A 16,562-nucleotide genomic window follows, 5' to 3' on the forward strand; every position below is an offset into this window, starting at 1 on the left:
GCAACCCTTGATGGAGATGACCCACAAGGAGTAGAACCTAGGCCCTATTTAAAATTACACAGCATAGCAACAAAACTTAAATTCATACATAGATTAAAACAATACAACATGTAGATTTTCCATCACAAAAGTTATGCTTTAAATGACTTCATAGCCTGATACAAATCCATGTTACAGTACTGTTTAGCAGTGTACTATGGCAGTGTCAATTATTGTGAAGATGTAGCCATTTCCTCCCGTAAGTGCAGTACCTGAAGACAAAGTAATGTGTATGACCTATGATGCATGTTAATTGTAGCCTCCAGTAAGGATGACTAAATTATTAAAAGCCTTATATTTCATGCTACACATCTGATTGAGATTTGAAAGAACTCACCTCACTGAAATCATATTGCTTTTGAGGGTAGAATACATTGCGTACTGAAATTACCATACAAATGAGTTGTTTTGCAAACTAGTCATCATTTCTGAAAATAATGCATCTCACCATCAGCATAAACACCCCACAGCTGTTGCTCTGATACTGTTGAGGTGCGTCCTGTGGTGGTAAAAGGGGAATGTGATTTGTCAATGATTCTTATTAGTATATAATGCCTATAAACTATAAAGTGATATCCACCAAATATCACTTTAAAAAACTCCAATGAAGAACGAAAAAAGAGGAGATGTGACCCGGCCCGGAGGAAGCCCGGGGCCCCCGTCTGGAGCCAGGCCCAGACGGAGGGCTCGATGGCGAGCGCCTGGTGGCCGGGTTTGCCACGGAGCCCGGTCGGGCACAGCCCGAACAAACTACGTGGCACCCCCCCTCTCTTCATCCCATGGGCCCACCACCTGTGGGACGACCCGTTGGGGTCGGGTGCGCAGCCACATGGGTGGCAGCGAAGGTCAGGGGTCTCGACGGACCAGACCCGGGCGGCAGAAGCTGGCTCTGGGGACGTGGAACGTCACCTCGCTGTGGGGAAAGGAACCGGAGCTTGTGAGGGAGGTGGAGCGCTATCAGTTAGATCTGGTGGGGCTTACCTCCACGCACAGTCTCAGCTCTGGTACCGTACTCCTGGATAAGGGTTGGACTCTATTCTTCTCCGGAGTTGCCGAGGGCGTGAGGCGCCGGGCGGGTGTGGGGATACTCATAAATCCCCGGCTGAGCGCCGCGGTGTTGGAGTTTACCCCGGTAGACGAGAGGGTCGCCTCCCTGCGCCTAAGGGTTGTAGGGGGGAAAACTCTGACTGTTGTTTGTGCATATGCACCAAACAGCAGCTCAGAGTACTCGGCCTTCTTGGAGACCCTGAATGGAGTCCTGTATGGGGCTCCAGTAGGGGACTCCGTAGTTCTGCTGGGAGACTTCAACGCCCACGTGGGCAACGATGGAGACACCTGGAGAGGCGTGGTGGGGAGGAACGGCCTCCCTGATTTAAACCCGAGCGGTCGTTTGTTATTGGACTTCTGTGCTAGTCATGGATTATCCATAACAAACACCATGTTCGAACATAAGGGTGCTCATAAGTGTACCTGGTACCAGAGTACCCTAGGCCGAAGATCGATGATCGATTTCGTGATCGTGTCATCTGATCTGAGGCCGCATGTTTTGGACACTCGGGTAAAGAGAGGGGCGGAACTGTCAACCGACCACCATCTGGTTGTGAGTTGGATCAGGGAATGGGGGAAATTTCCGGATAGACCTGGTAAGCCCAAACGAGTAGTGCGGGTGAACTGGGAACGTCTGGAGGAGGCCCCCGTCCTAGGTATCTTCAACTCACACCTCCGGCGGAGCTTTTCTGGCATTCCTGTGGAGGTTGGGGGCATTGAGCCGGAGTGGGCGGTGTTCAAAGCCTCCATTGCTGAAGCTGCGGTGGCTAGCTGTGGCCTCAGGGTCTTAGGCTCCTCAAGGGGCGGTAACCCTCGGACACCGTGGTGGACACCGGTGGTCAGGGAAGCCGTCCGACTGAAGAAGGAGGCCTTCCGGGATATGATATCCTGGAGGACTCCTGACTCGGTTGCAGGGTACCGACAGGCTCGAAGGGCTGCAGCGGCTGCCGTGTCGGAGGCTAAGCAGCGGGTGTGGGAGAAGTTCGGAGAGGCCATGGAGAAGGACTTTCGGTCGGCACCAAAGTGTTTCTGGAAGACTATCCGGCACCTCAGGAGGGGGAAACGGGGAACCATCCAAGCTGTGTACAGTAAGGATGGGACTCTGTTGACCTCAACTGAGGAGGTCGTCGGACGTTGGAAGGAACACTTTGAGGAACTCCTGAATCCGAATAACACGCCCTCTATGTTGGAGGCAGAGCTCGAGGTTGATGGTGTTTCGTCGTCAATTTCCCTGGTGGAGGTCACTGAGGTAGTCAAACATCTCCGCAGTGGCAAAGCCCCAGGGATTGATGAGATCCAGCCAGAAATGCTAAAGGCTCTGGGTGTTGAGGGGCTGTCATGGTTGACACGCCTATTCAACATCGCGTGGGAGTCGGGTACAGTGCCAAAGGAGTGGCAAACCGGGGTGGTGGTTCCCCTGTTCAAAAAGGGGGACCAGAGAGTGTGTGCCAATTACCGGGGTATCACACTTCTCAGCCTCCCTGGTAAAGTCTACTCCAAGGTGCTGGAAAGGAGGGTTCGGCCGATCGTCGAACCTCAGATTGAAGAGGAACAATGCGGTTTTCGCCCCGGACGTGGAACTACGGACCAGCTCTTCACTCTCGCAAGGATCCTGGAGGGGGCCTGGGAGTATGCCCATCCGGTCTACATGTGTTTTGTGGATCTGGAGAAGGCGTATGACCGGGTCCCCCGGGAGAAACTGTGGGAGGTGCTGCGGGAGTATGGGGTAAGGGGGTCTATCCTCAGGGCCATCCAATCTTTGTACTCCCAAAGCGAGAGCTGTGTTTGTGTTCTCGGCAGCCAGTCAGTTTCGTTCTCAGTGGGTGCTGGTCTCCGCCAGGGCTGCGCCTTGTCACCAATCCTGTTTGTGATATACATGGACAGGATATCGAGGCGTAGTCGTGGTGGGGAGGGGTTGCAGTTCGGTGGTCTGAGGATCTCGTCACTGCTTTTTGCAGATGATGTGGTCCTCATTGGATCATCGGCCTGTGACCTTCAGCACTCACTGGATCGGCTGGCGGCCGAGTGTGAAGCGGCTGGGATGAGGATCAGCACCGCTAAATCTGAGGCCATGACTCTTAGCAGGAAACCAGTGGATTGCTTACTCCGGGTAGGAAATGAGTCCTTAGCCCAGGTGAAGGAGTTCAAGTACCTCGGGGTCTTGTTCGCGAGTGAGGGTACTATGGAGCGTGAGATTGGCCGGAGAATCGGAGCAGCGGGGGCGGTATTGCGTTCGCTTTACCGCACCGTTGTAACGAAAAGAGAGCTGAGCCGCAAGGCAAAGCTCTCGATCTACCGGCCGATCTTCGTTCCTATCCTCACCTATGGTCATGAGGGCTGGGTGATGACCGAAAGGACGAGATCGCGGGTACAAGCGGCCGAGATGAGTTTTCTCAGAAGGGTGGCTGGCGTCTCCCTTAGGGATAGGGTGAGAAGCTCAGCCATCCGTGAGGAACTCGGATTAGAGCCGCTGCTCCTTTACTTAGAAAGGAGTCAGCTGAGGTGGTTCGGGCATCTGGTAAGGATGCCCACTGGGCGCCTTCCTTGGGAGGTGTTTCAGGCACGTCCAGTGGGGAGGAGACCTCGGGGAAGACCCAGGACTAGGTGGAGAGATTATATCTCAACACTGGCCTGGGAACGCCTCGGGATCCCCCCGTCAGAGCTGGTCAATGTGGCCCGGGAAAGGGAAGTCTGGGGCCCCCTGCTTGAGCTGCTCCCCCCGCGACCCGACCCCGGATAAGCGGATGACGATGAGGATGATGAGGAGGTGATATCCACCCTCATTTTGTAGCTACATACAAAAAGTGCACAATGCACTTTCAACAAGCATTTAGCAGCAACCAGGGCCAATCAGCGTCACATAGGAACACTTCATTAAATCATAATAAACAATCTAGTGGCCTGCCTATCTACCAGTGAATGCTACTCTACTAGATGCAATGAATCGTGCGCCAGCCACACGTTTTACCTCGTCAGCCAGCCTTCCATGGTCCATTGGACAAAGCATGTGCCAGGGTACTGAAAAGGTTTGGAAGACGTGTAAGTTGCAATTCATATACGCATTCAACACGCATTCAGTACACACTACGCTTCGATTTCACCCAAGGGTGAATTAAAAGTACATGTTTTCCTAACCGTTGGTCATCAACGAGGTAATAATGTAGTAACTTCGGGCACATCTGTCATCTGTTTTTCAGAGTGCTAACGATCTTTATTAATTCGTTGCGCCGCGACCGAACTGACAGAATTCTCTGATATGCCATGCATGTAAACATACTAGTTAGTTTAGACGTACTAGTACGTTTACATGCGCAGTTTAATCCGATGCGTGTGTCACCACAACGAAGCTGAGTGGCCGCGATTTCATGCCTCTTACCATGCCAGCTGACACCTTAACATCCAACTTAACAATGTACTTTGGTAATGTTAACCTCACAGTAAAATAATCGGCAAAGCCTTCGCTGCAAACTTTACCCTCTACCTACAAACCGTCTTAAATGTTGCTGATTTCTGAATAGTATATGCAACGTTTATGGACGGAACCATGCTTGTCACGAGTATTTATATCGGATTTGAATTCGGATACAACGATACCACAGCTAAATCAGTGATTTAAATGAGAATACTTCACAGCCAATGTTGTCAAATAAACAATATCATACTTACTGACATAATCTCTCATCATAACCCTTTCGTTTTTCTGGAAAGTTACTACGAGGTAAAACCGCCAAAAAAGGAAGGGTAGCATACCCAGCATGCCTTGCGAAACTCACTCACCTCTTCTTGATTGATCGATGAAACGCTACAGGAACGCCTGATGGGCGTTTGTGTGTCATGATGGGAACGCCCGATGGGCGTTTTTGTGTCATGACGGGAACGCCCAAGCCTGCAGCTGGACCCTTCTCAGAAAACCGGCAGCAAAATTTGATTTGCAGCGCGTCAAAATCTGATTTGCGGCGCGTCAAAATCTGATTTGCAGCGCGGCATACCCGTGCCCGGCACGGCACGGGCACGGGCATTCGATTGAAATATTTCAATCGAGTTGAAATATTTCAACTTTTCGGCAGCAAACGCGTGATGACAGCCAATCAGCGTTCAACAGCGTTGCCACGGAGGCGTTGCCACTGAGTGACATGCCGTAACAGCCAATCAGTGTTACTCCCTTGGAGTGACCTAGAGTTCACTACCGTACCATTTATTTAGTAACTCGAAAAACCCCACAAATCAGCATTCTGTAGTGTAGTTGTGTTTACAGTTAAACTAAACTATAGTAGTATGTGTATGTGTAAGTATGCTAAAGGGCTAGCATAACAACCCCAAACAAAACCCAGTTGGGTGCCAGGCAGCACCAGCCTTCCAGGCTCCGAATGGTCTCATGAACCCATAAACGACGGGCATTCCGACGTCTCTCCCTCTTCCACAACAGGTAAAGACATGCAATGCTCGTAATGTCGGTTGTGAATGAATTCAAAAGCACCGCGAAACTTCCCGCGCTGCAAAACTGCAAAACGTTTGCAGCGCGTCAAAACCTTTGCTGCGCCGCAAAACTTGATTTGCCGCGCCGCAAAACCTCGGCGTCAACGCGTTCGGGCAGCAAATGCATCTTTTGGTGTGAACGCAGGGTAAGGGTAAGACACAAAGTGTTTTTGCAACACAATATTTCTTACAATAACAAAGTCCAAAGTTTTGATGACTCCAGTAGGAAAATTAAGATACCTAGAGAAATGCGTGAGTGCTTACAAAACATCAACAAGTCAGCAGTGTGGTACAGGGTGATCATTTCTGATATACAGTACAAAAGCTGAAACTATTAGCCAGGAGTGGGAAAGATGCAGACGCAGACGTGGGAAGCAATAAGACGCACCAACACACAGTTGCCTATTGCAAAATGGTTCAGAGTTTAATAGGAATAGTTAGGGTTAGCTGGTATGGCGTTATCTGGTATGGCTATAGTCTAATGTTAGCTTAGTTCGTGTTGTTTCGTCATGTTAATCGCTAGTAATAGTAAGTCATTTGTAGAAATATAGCCTATCATCACAGACTGTAGGAATGTCACCCACCCTCCATCGCGTACGACACTGACGCTCGTAATCTGTAGTGCAAGGGAGTTCGTGCACAGATCCCTGAGACAAACGGCTACGCGCACACATGCAAACCCATAGCGAGTGACGTAGGACGTAAAGTCCCGCCCAGGTCGAAGTGGCGTCGATTTAGAGGCTGTGGATGCGTCGACGCAGATTGCGTCACAGCGACGCGCCAAGTGCTGTCCCAATTCCAAGGGTCCTTCAAATGCGGCCTACGAATGCAGCTGTCACGTTAAAATTGTACCGGGGGCGAAAATTGTACCGGCCTACGTCATCGTTTGTTTACATCCTGACAACCTGCCCTGCAACAGACGACGCGATGCAGAAAACATGTTTCCAAACGACGAAATAACATAATACAGATAGCGGATCGCTATCTGTATTATGATAGATAGCGATAACACTTGTTTTTACTTTATATTTGTATTGTATTTAATTGTTTAATCGAAACAATAAAAAAAATTTGCCCGCGAAACGGGCGATCGCGTCAAATGACAAATGTTTTGCCCGCAAAACGGGCGATCGCGTCAAATGACGCGTCAAATGACGCGTCAAATGACGCGTCAAATGACGTAGGAAGGTTCTTGAAACATAATACAGATAACGGATCGCTAGATAACACTTGTTTTTACTTTATATTTGTATTGTATTGAATTGTTTGACTTGTTTGTCTTGTCACGCTCAATGAAGGAGTGCAATGAACGAGCATGACAGTTTGCGAATGTTCAAGAACCTTCCTACGTCATTTGACGCGATCGCCCGTTTTGCGGGCAAAACATTTGTCATTTGACGCGATCGCCCGTTTCGCAGGCAATTTTTTTTATTGTTTCGATTAAACAATTAAATACAATACAAATATAAAGTAAAAACAAGTGTTATCGCTATCTATCATAATACAGATAGCGATCCGCTATCTGTATTATGTTATTTCGTCGTTTGGAAACATGTTTTCTGCATCGCGTCGTCTGTTGCTTGGCAGGTTGTCAGGATGTAAACAAACGATGACGTAGGCCGGTACAATTTTCGCCCCCGGTACAATTTTAACGTGACACAGCCTTCTTTTCCCGGATTTGAAGGATGCATCGGCTGTATCCTTCACGGCCCAACGTATCCCAAGATCCTTCACGGCCCAACGTATCCCTCCCAAGATTCATTGCGCACTCAATCAATGGAGTTGGCGGAGAATGGCGATTTAAGTTTTGCATTTAAATGTAAGTATTTGGTTTCTAGTCACTGGAGTATTTAACGATACAAATATTAAAAAAAACAAGGGCCCTTAAAACTTTTTTCATTAAAGTAATAGGCAATATAAGTAAGGTAACGTTAAGGTGCGGCCACACCAGACGCGTATCTCGCGTAGCCTACTTCGCGTATAAAATCGCCATTTTTTCCATAGGGAACCATTGGTTTACGCGCGTATTACGCGTTTCACGCGTTTCACGCGTATAAGAAACATTTTACGCGCGTATGAGGCGCGTATATATTACGCGTTTCACGCGTTTCACGCGTATAAGCAACATTTTACGAGCGTATGAGGCGCGTATATTTACGCGCTATACGCGTTATACGCGCGTATATCGCGTACATTTCAAGAGTTCAAAAAATTTAACTTTTTACGCTCATACGCATGACGATTAGCCGCGTTGCCCAATCAGCGTTGAGCTTGACCCGACGTCACTGGCAGAGAGTAGTGAGCTTGGACAGAAGCATACGGCCGACATCTTTCTTTATTCTGTGTGGAAATAGTAACATAGTTACGCCATTAAATGCTTTTATGGAAACATTTCTAGCGAGAAATGTGCATTTTACTTTCATAATGTTCGCTCGGTGAATGTGAAGGATGTTAGGTTTGATAGTTATGACGAAGAGGGAACGCTCCGTTCACTTGCATGGACAGAGTCTCTGGTTACTAAGCAACCTCAACGTCTTGGCGGACTATATATCTGCTGATCAACACTACGAATGCTGGAAACACACCAGACACACCATGTGAAGTTATTTAACCCGATTATTGTTATTTATATCCGAGATTATTTAATCTAACCCGATCTAAACTCTATCACCCAAACACGGCGGCGTTTGGGTTTCCTACCTCGGACTCCAGCGCATCCACGGCCGACAACTTTCTTTATTCTGGGTGGAAATAGTAACATAGTTACGCCATTAAATGCGTTTATGGAAACATTTTTTAGCGAGAAATGTGCATTTTACTTTCGTAATGTTCGCTCGGTGAATGTGAAGGATGTTTGGTTTGATAGTTATGACGAAGAGGGAACGCTCCGTTCACTTGCATGGACATGGACTCATCTAGGCGAGTGACGTAGGCGCGTATGGCGCGTATGCGACCATTTTTGACACAAAATGGTCAAGCAACATTTTACGCGCGTATCTCGCGTAAAAATTACGCGTCTGGTGTGGCCGCACAGTTAGTGACGCTGTAACCTTCACTAAGAACACCCGTTAAGCCCTATAGTTTCAAATTTAAGAGGTCAAAATGGTTATATTTACCGAAATTGTGGCGATTATATAGATATTGCTATTCTGTAACGTTAACGATAAATGGACCAATGCGAACACAGGTTGTGGACCCTGGTTTTCAGACCGTAACGACAGACATTGGGATTGAGTACACAGTTAACTTGGTTATTTTGCTATTTAAGCTGCTTTTGTTTGGTAGTGTAAAGCAAAACTAATTCTAACATTTGGTTTTGGTTTAGGGAGCCAGCAGCATACTGCTCGATTTATTATATTGAGGGGGGAGAACGATGAGCTGTTCACTGGGGTGAAATACTCAGCAAGTGTGGCTTGGGGGTAAGGAAACAATCGTTTATTTATATCGTAAGTTAGTTTATAAAAATTATTATAGGCCATTTATATATCTACATTTGACCATCTTGTAAAGGTTAGTTAAATTTGCCCTCATTAAACAGCAGGACAGATACAACATCCCCAGCAATCGTTTACTACGATGTCCTATTTTGGGTTATTAAAGAAAGAAAGACAAAAAAAAGTCACAGCTCGCATCAGTACTAGACAGCACTAGAAAAACACACAAAGAAAAAGGGTGTTTTGACTTCTACTGGTTGTCTTATTATTATGGGCTTCATATAGGATGAGGGCTAATTTAAATGTAACCTTTACAAGATGGTCAAATGTATATATTATAAATGGCCTATTGTTAACATGGGCTATTAACATGATTGATAAATGTGTCTCTTGTTTTCTCTGATTAATAATGTCTCTGTGTTTAGGACAATTCTGGAGAAAATAGGCCTGCAGGGGAAGGTGACTCCCCTGCAGGCAAAGAAAAAATGGGACAATTTAAAATAATAAATAAAGTATGTACATGTCATTTTAAATATACATTATTTGTTTTAACCATGCAAGTTAACCATGCTGAAATTTGTTTTAATACTGCTGTTGTTGTTAACTGCCCTGATTGATTTCCTCTGCCTTAGGATTGCAAGTATCCAGGGTCATCCAGGTTAGGTGGGAAACCCACTGCTGCCACTTGGCCCTGGTTTGTCCCCATGGATGAGGTATTGGGACAGAGGCATTCCACCAACCCCCCCTGTCCTAATTGCCTCCATCCCTGAGAACACACCAGGGCCAAGTACAGCAGTGGTGGATCAGGAGGTGGAGGACAAGGATCAGGAGGAGGAAAGACAGCGAGGGCCAAGGTCCAGAAAGAGGGACAGGGAGGAAGACATGTTCCAGAGTCGCTCACTATCTTCCGAAAAGGACTCAAGACTCACCTGTTCAGAGTCCACCTCGACTCTGCATATAGCCACCCTCCCCCTTCTGGCCACCATTGTACACTGTGTTGTATTGTATTGTATTGTATTATAGTACTTAACTGTGTAACAACTGCAGTAGCTGCTATCATGGCTGTAACACGGGGAATTGATTAGCCGAGCGATTGTGGTACTTGCACTTGGTTCTATGAACATCCTTTCTGTACCGACAGCGATATATTGATGCACTTCTTATGACAAATGTACTTATTGTAAGTCGCTTTGGATAAAAGCGTCTGCTAAATGCCCTAAATTTAAATGTAAAATGTAAATGTTCCAGTTAATAAAAGAGGACATGAGGCTACAAAGGGAGGCAGAGGAGAGAAGAGCCCAGGAGAGAATTTGAGCGTTTGGTGGACAAATAACTTATGTTCTGTTATATTTGCTGGATTGTCTGGTGACAGTGGCAGAGGAGAGAACCACAAAGAAGCTTCTGGCCATCCTGGATGACACCAGCCACCCTCTGCACACTGTCATCAGCAACCAAAGAAGCACCTTCAGCGACAGGCTGCTCCTCCCCAGATGCCGCACCAACAGACTAATGAACTCCTTTGTCCATCGTGCCATCACACTCCACAACTCCGCACTTGGAGGGAGGAGGGGGGGGCAGCAGGAGGTGTACAGTGGATAAAGGGAAATAGAAATAGGATAGACTGATCGAGCTTGCATAATCTATTTATTTATTTATTGCTACACACTCCATTTATTTATTAACATAAATAAGATATAATAATTGCTGCTAACATCTGCTGCTGCTTCTTTTTAAAATGTAGTTATTTATTTATACAATGTCTTGTTGCATTTTAGCTTTTGTTTTTCTTGCTTGTTTATGTGTCTTGTCTGTACTACCGCTGCTGGAATTTTTGAATTTCCCTGAAGGAGCATTCCCAAGGGATCAATAAAGTTATCTATCTATCTGAACATCCTGAACAGGAAGAAGAGGGCATTCAAGGAAGGTGACAGAGACGAGCTGAAGCGCATACAGGTGGAACTCAAGGTCCAACTGAGAGAGGCGAAGGAGGAATACAGAAGGAAGGTAGAACAGAAGCTGCAGCATAACAACATGAGGGAGGTCTGGGATGGCATGAAAACCATCACAGGCTGCAAGAAGAAGGGCAGCATCACAGGAGAGGGGGATGCTGGAAGAGCAAACCAGCTAAACCTGTTTTTTAACGGGTTTGACACTCCAGCTCCCACAACCAGCGATGGTCCACTTCACACCCACACCATGTCCATCACCTCCCCCAATTCCACCACCTCAGACTGCAGACCACCCCCACCCCCACCCTCCACACCCATGGACAGTTCAACCCCCCTCCACACCACCATCACCAAGGATCAGGTGAGCAGAGAGCTGAGGAGGCTTCATCCAAGGAAAGCAGCAGGCCTGGACAGAGTGTGTCCAAGGATGCTTAAAGCCTGTTCTGCTGAACTGTGGGAGCCACTCCAGCATGTCTTCAACCTGAGCCTGCAGCTGGGGAGGGTCCCAATGCTCTGGAAGACTTCATGTCTCATCCCGGTTCCTAAGAAAAAACACCCCAGGGAGCCGGGTGACTTCAGACCAGTAGCACTGACATCACATATTATGAAGACATTTGAACGGCTGTTGCTCCATGTCCTTAGACCCCAGGTCCACCACGCACTAGATCCAATGCAGTTTGGATACCAGGAGAAGGTGGGCGTGGAGGATGCCATCCTCTATCTGCTTCATAGGGCCCACTCTCATCTGGACAGGGAGAGTGGCGCTGTGAGGATCGCGTTTTTTGATTTCTCCAGCGCCTTCAACACCATCCGGCCCCTCCTGCTGAGAGACAAGCTGACAGAGATGAGAGTGGACCCACTCCTGGTTACATGGATTACGGACTACCTCACAGAGAGACAACAATACGTTAGACTGAAGGGCTGCACGTCAGACACTGTGGTCAGCAGCACCGGAGCACCACAAGGCACCGTGCTCTCTCCCATCCTTTTCACCTTGTATACATCCGACTTCCAGCATAACTCTGGGCTCTGCCATGTGCAGAAATACTCAGACGACACTGCGATAGTTGGCTGTATCAAGGATGGAAGGGAGGGGGAGTACAGGAGCCTGGTTGAGGACTTTGTGAGGTGGTGCAGGTCCAACCATCTGCAGCTGAACTCCTCCTAGACCAAGGAAATGGTGGTGGACTTCAGAAGGAAGAAACCACATCTCCTACCCGTGTCCATCGAGGGGGTCGATGTGGAGGTGGTCAGGACCTATAAATATCTGGGACTGCAGCTGGACGACAAGCTGGACTGGACAGCAAATATGGAAGCTTTATACAGGAAAGGGCAGAGCCGTCTGTACTTCCTAAGAAGGCTGGGGTCTTTCAACATCTGCAAAAAACTACTGCAGATGTTTTACCAGTCTGTGGTGGCCAGCGTGCTCTTTTATGCTGTGGTTTGCTGGGGAGCAAGCAGCAGGAGGAGAGACGATGGTCGAATGGACAGACTGGTGAGGAGTGCTGGCTCAGTAGTGGGAACAGAGCTGGACTCTCTGGTGACAGTGGCAGAGAGAAGGACCCTTGACAAACTGCTGTCCATCCTGGACAACACCCACCACCCTCTGCATGACACCTTCACCAGGCAGAGGAGTGTTTTCAGTGGCCGACTGCTGTCCCAGTCCAGCTCCACTAATAGACTAAAAAACTCTTTTGTCCCCCTGGCCATCAGACTGTACAACAGCTCCCAGTAAAGGCAGGGAGGACAATAGATAACAACAATGGACATTTTATTTATTTATATTTATTTATATCTGTATTTTTGCACATCCATCTGCACTGTTTTTATGTGTGTTTTCGGCTGCTACTGGATACTTGAATTTCCCCCGGGATTAATAAAGTATCTATCTATCTATCTATCTATCTATCTATCTATCTATCTATCTATCTATCTATCTATCTATCTATCTATCTATCTATCTATCTATCTATCTATCTACCTATCTATCTATTTAACGCATTCTTTATTATTATTTACATATTTATTGAAACTAACTTATTTAACTAACTATTTTGATTAACTATTTATTAACACCCTAACTAACTTTTTTGTATTGACTAATGTATTCGTATATAACTTATAAAACATATATACAACAATACAACTTTCAAAAAAAGTTCTTTTTTTCGCGCTGTCCGGTTTAACTTCTGTTTACTAACAGGTCAGGTCAGCTGTCAGGGTTGCTAGGTGACAGGAGCAGCCCGTGGTCACGCAAAATAAAGGGCGGTAACGGTTCGTTACGTAAACCGGAAATGCTCCGTAGGCTAGACCGTCCCATTTCTTCGGCCTTCGGGTGTCCTTTGCGGTCTACGAAGGCCGCATCCTTCGAAGGACGCGGTCTACGAGGGATGCGTCCTATGAATTGGGACACAGTGTACACTATATAGGGAATAGGGAACGAGTGTATAGGGAACGATTTCGAACACAGCTAGAGAGTCCCCGCAGGGGAGAGGACCCAGCCGTTCCGCGGCGCGTACGCGTCCGGTGGAATCCCGGTGTCAGACTCTGGCTGGGGGAGAAACGGTTGCACTTAAGCAATTTTTCTAAGTCAATAGAAGGAGGTTTTAGTGACATTACTGATGTGACATTCAGAATAAACATCAGGGTCTAGAAGTACGCCAAGATTTCTTGCTTGTTTTGTGCCAGGGAATTAAAGTTCATGCACCAGTTTATCAACAAGGCCGATGTCACTGGACGATAAAAAGATGAATAGTTGTGCATCATAGGCATAGTAATGACAACTAATCCGGTGTTCTCTGATGATATGTCCCAGTGGCAGCATATAGAGACTGAACAATACAGGTCTCAGAATGGACCCTTGAGGTTATGCTTTACGCTATCCTTATACCTTATGCTAGTGTTAGGCTAATGGTCACCAATGGAGACAAAATAGTCTTTGTCTGACAAATAAGTCCGTAACCAATCTAAAATTAAACCAGAGAGGCCAGAAAACTTCTTCAGTCTGTTAATAAGGATGTCATGATCTAAATGGTCTAAAATTGTTTAGCACCGGGTTGCTTTTCTTAGGAGAGGTTTAACAATAGCAGTTTTCAGTTCGGCACAGAAGATACCAGTCAGCAGTGTATGATTTACAATGGCTAAGACTTCATCCTCGATATACAATTAAACACATTTTTTAAAAAAGGTGGAGGGGATAGGGTTGAGTGGGCAGGTGGAGGGTTTTAGTAGCATCACTTTGTTCCTGAACATTTCTTTATCATAAGCAGCAATAGCAGAGGGAAAGTGTCGAAAGACAGGGGCTCACGCACATACAGTATAACAGTGTTTAGATCCAACCTGATTTTTGTTATCTTGTCTCTGAAAAAAGCTGCAAACCCTTCGTATTTTGATGTTGCCATTAAGCCATTTAGAGTAGCTTTTTGGAACTGGATGTATGAGGCTGTCAATAGTTGAGAAAAGCATTCTGGGATCATTATGTTCTGTTTTCTTCTTTAAGTTCATAATATTCCCGCTTCTCCATGGTGCTTTCTGTTTGGAGTTAATCTTCTTAAATTTGACTGGTGCTATAGCATCAATGAAAGGGATGATGGCTTAGCCTTTTTCATAAAATGTATGTATGCACATTTTTATGTGAATAAAAAGCATAAATAGGAACCATATTTGGGTCAAATTTGGAAGAAACACAAAATGAATAAAACACGCTTATTAAAATCAGAAACTTTGACTGAATCATTCAATTCTAAACAAACTTCCACAATAGTAGGCTGATTCAATTCTCATGAAATATTTGTTTTCGAATGGTAAATCATAAAACAGTTACCCACAAACCAGAGTTAATGCAATTATTTCTTTATGAAGTAGACAAGCCTTTGAATGCACTATTTTCTCTCGGGTATAAATATTAGTGGTTTGCACCCAAGATGGTGCTACTGTATGAAATCAGCTGCTACTCATGAATAATGTTTTAGCAAAAAAGATAAAATATTATCGAATAAGAGCAAGATCTTGAACCGTTCTCGTTACATATTTATTTTAATGACCTTGCATACTCACTAGGTGGCAGCAGTCGACTTCTCTTTACTGCACTCTCATGAACCCATTAACCCTGAAACACATTTTATACCCAGGAGTGAAAAATCCGCAGTCTCCCAACGATGTCAAAGGGATATGAGGTAGCTGTATGCTGTTTCAACTCTGATCTCGTATTCTGACTGCATGCGCTGGGGCAGAGCTGGAAGGAGAGTGTAGCCTATGTGCGCACGTGTGTGCACACACTCTAGTTGTCAAGTGTGTCAGAGCTTCTTTTTTTCCCAACTCCTTTTTTTCTCCCCATGGTTCCTTCTCTACTTCCACTTGCATGCCCCGACACACATTCATGCGCTTGCATACGTATCCATCGTTTATGTAAGATGCTGCATGTTGCTATCGCCTTGTGTCTGTGCGGCAGTCTGTTGGTTTTCGCGGCCCGCCCTGCCCAGACTACAAATGCACCTCCAGACCTGCTGCTCATTATACTGTCCCGCTTTGAGTGTGACCATCTGCAGCAGCCGGTTGGCACACTCTCATTCAGTCGTTTGATGTTGGCGATGAGCCCCCGCACCGGGGACCGTGCCGGCATCCCCGGCATCAGACATAAAAAAATATCTTTTACGCTTTGTACGGTTTTAGCGGGGCGGGGAGGGGCGAGCTGTGGACGTTCCTGATGTTTCCATCAGACCCGGTGAGGTCAGGCTCCAGGTTTGAGCCGTCCTCAGTCCTGAAATTAAGTCGGCGAAATCTATTGCTGAACTTCAAGGAGCTCATCGGTTAGAACTGTCTTGAAATGCACGTGCTGTGTCACACAGGTCTGCGTTATGCCAGATGCCGATCCACGCAAGATGATGAAGTGGCAATTTAATTCAGCATTGCATCACCATCACCAAAAAATGTGGCATTGAGCTCCGTTGAACATAATTAACTGCAATGATTGTGGCAGTGGTGGACTCTGAGGACATCTGTAGCATCTCACTCATATCAGAATGATGGGGTCATGTATTGTGCCAGGAACATTTAATGTGGCAATTGTCAGTACAGAGGATCTTAACCTACTGCTAGATATGTTATGACCATAACTATAACCGATACTCTCTCCAATGTCTCTGTTTCTTCCCACTTCCTATTTCCTCTCCCTATCTCTTTCTCTGCCTCTCTCTCTCTCTCTCTCTCTCTCTCTCTCTCTCTCTCTCTCTCTCTCTCTCTCTCTCTCTCTCTCTCTCTCTCTCTCTCTCTCTCTCTCTCTCTCTCTCCCCCTCTACCTCTCTCATCCTTCCTTATCCTCCTCTCTTGTGGCTTAAAACTCACTCTCTTCCCTTTTTGGCTTCTTGTGTTTGTTGTGTGCAGCGCTGACCCACTTTTGCTCCACTATATAAGTCGGGGGTTGGGGCGGGGGGTGAGTAGCTCAGTGCACGTGCCATACCACGCCACCTCTCATCTCCCACCTCCCATCTCCCACCTCCCTCCTCCTTTGCCTGCTAGACCCCCCATCCTGGACCCCGGTTCCACCCACCCCTCTTGGACGAGTCGCAGGGTGCAGTGGTAAAGGTAAATGTTTTTACAGCCCCCCCCACACCGTAAA

This window comes from Gadus morhua, chromosome 16 (assembly GCF_902167405.1).
Source record: "Gadus morhua chromosome 16, gadMor3.0, whole genome shotgun sequence".
In the NCBI taxonomy this organism is placed as follows: domain Eukaryota; kingdom Metazoa; phylum Chordata; class Actinopteri; order Gadiformes; family Gadidae; genus Gadus; species Gadus morhua.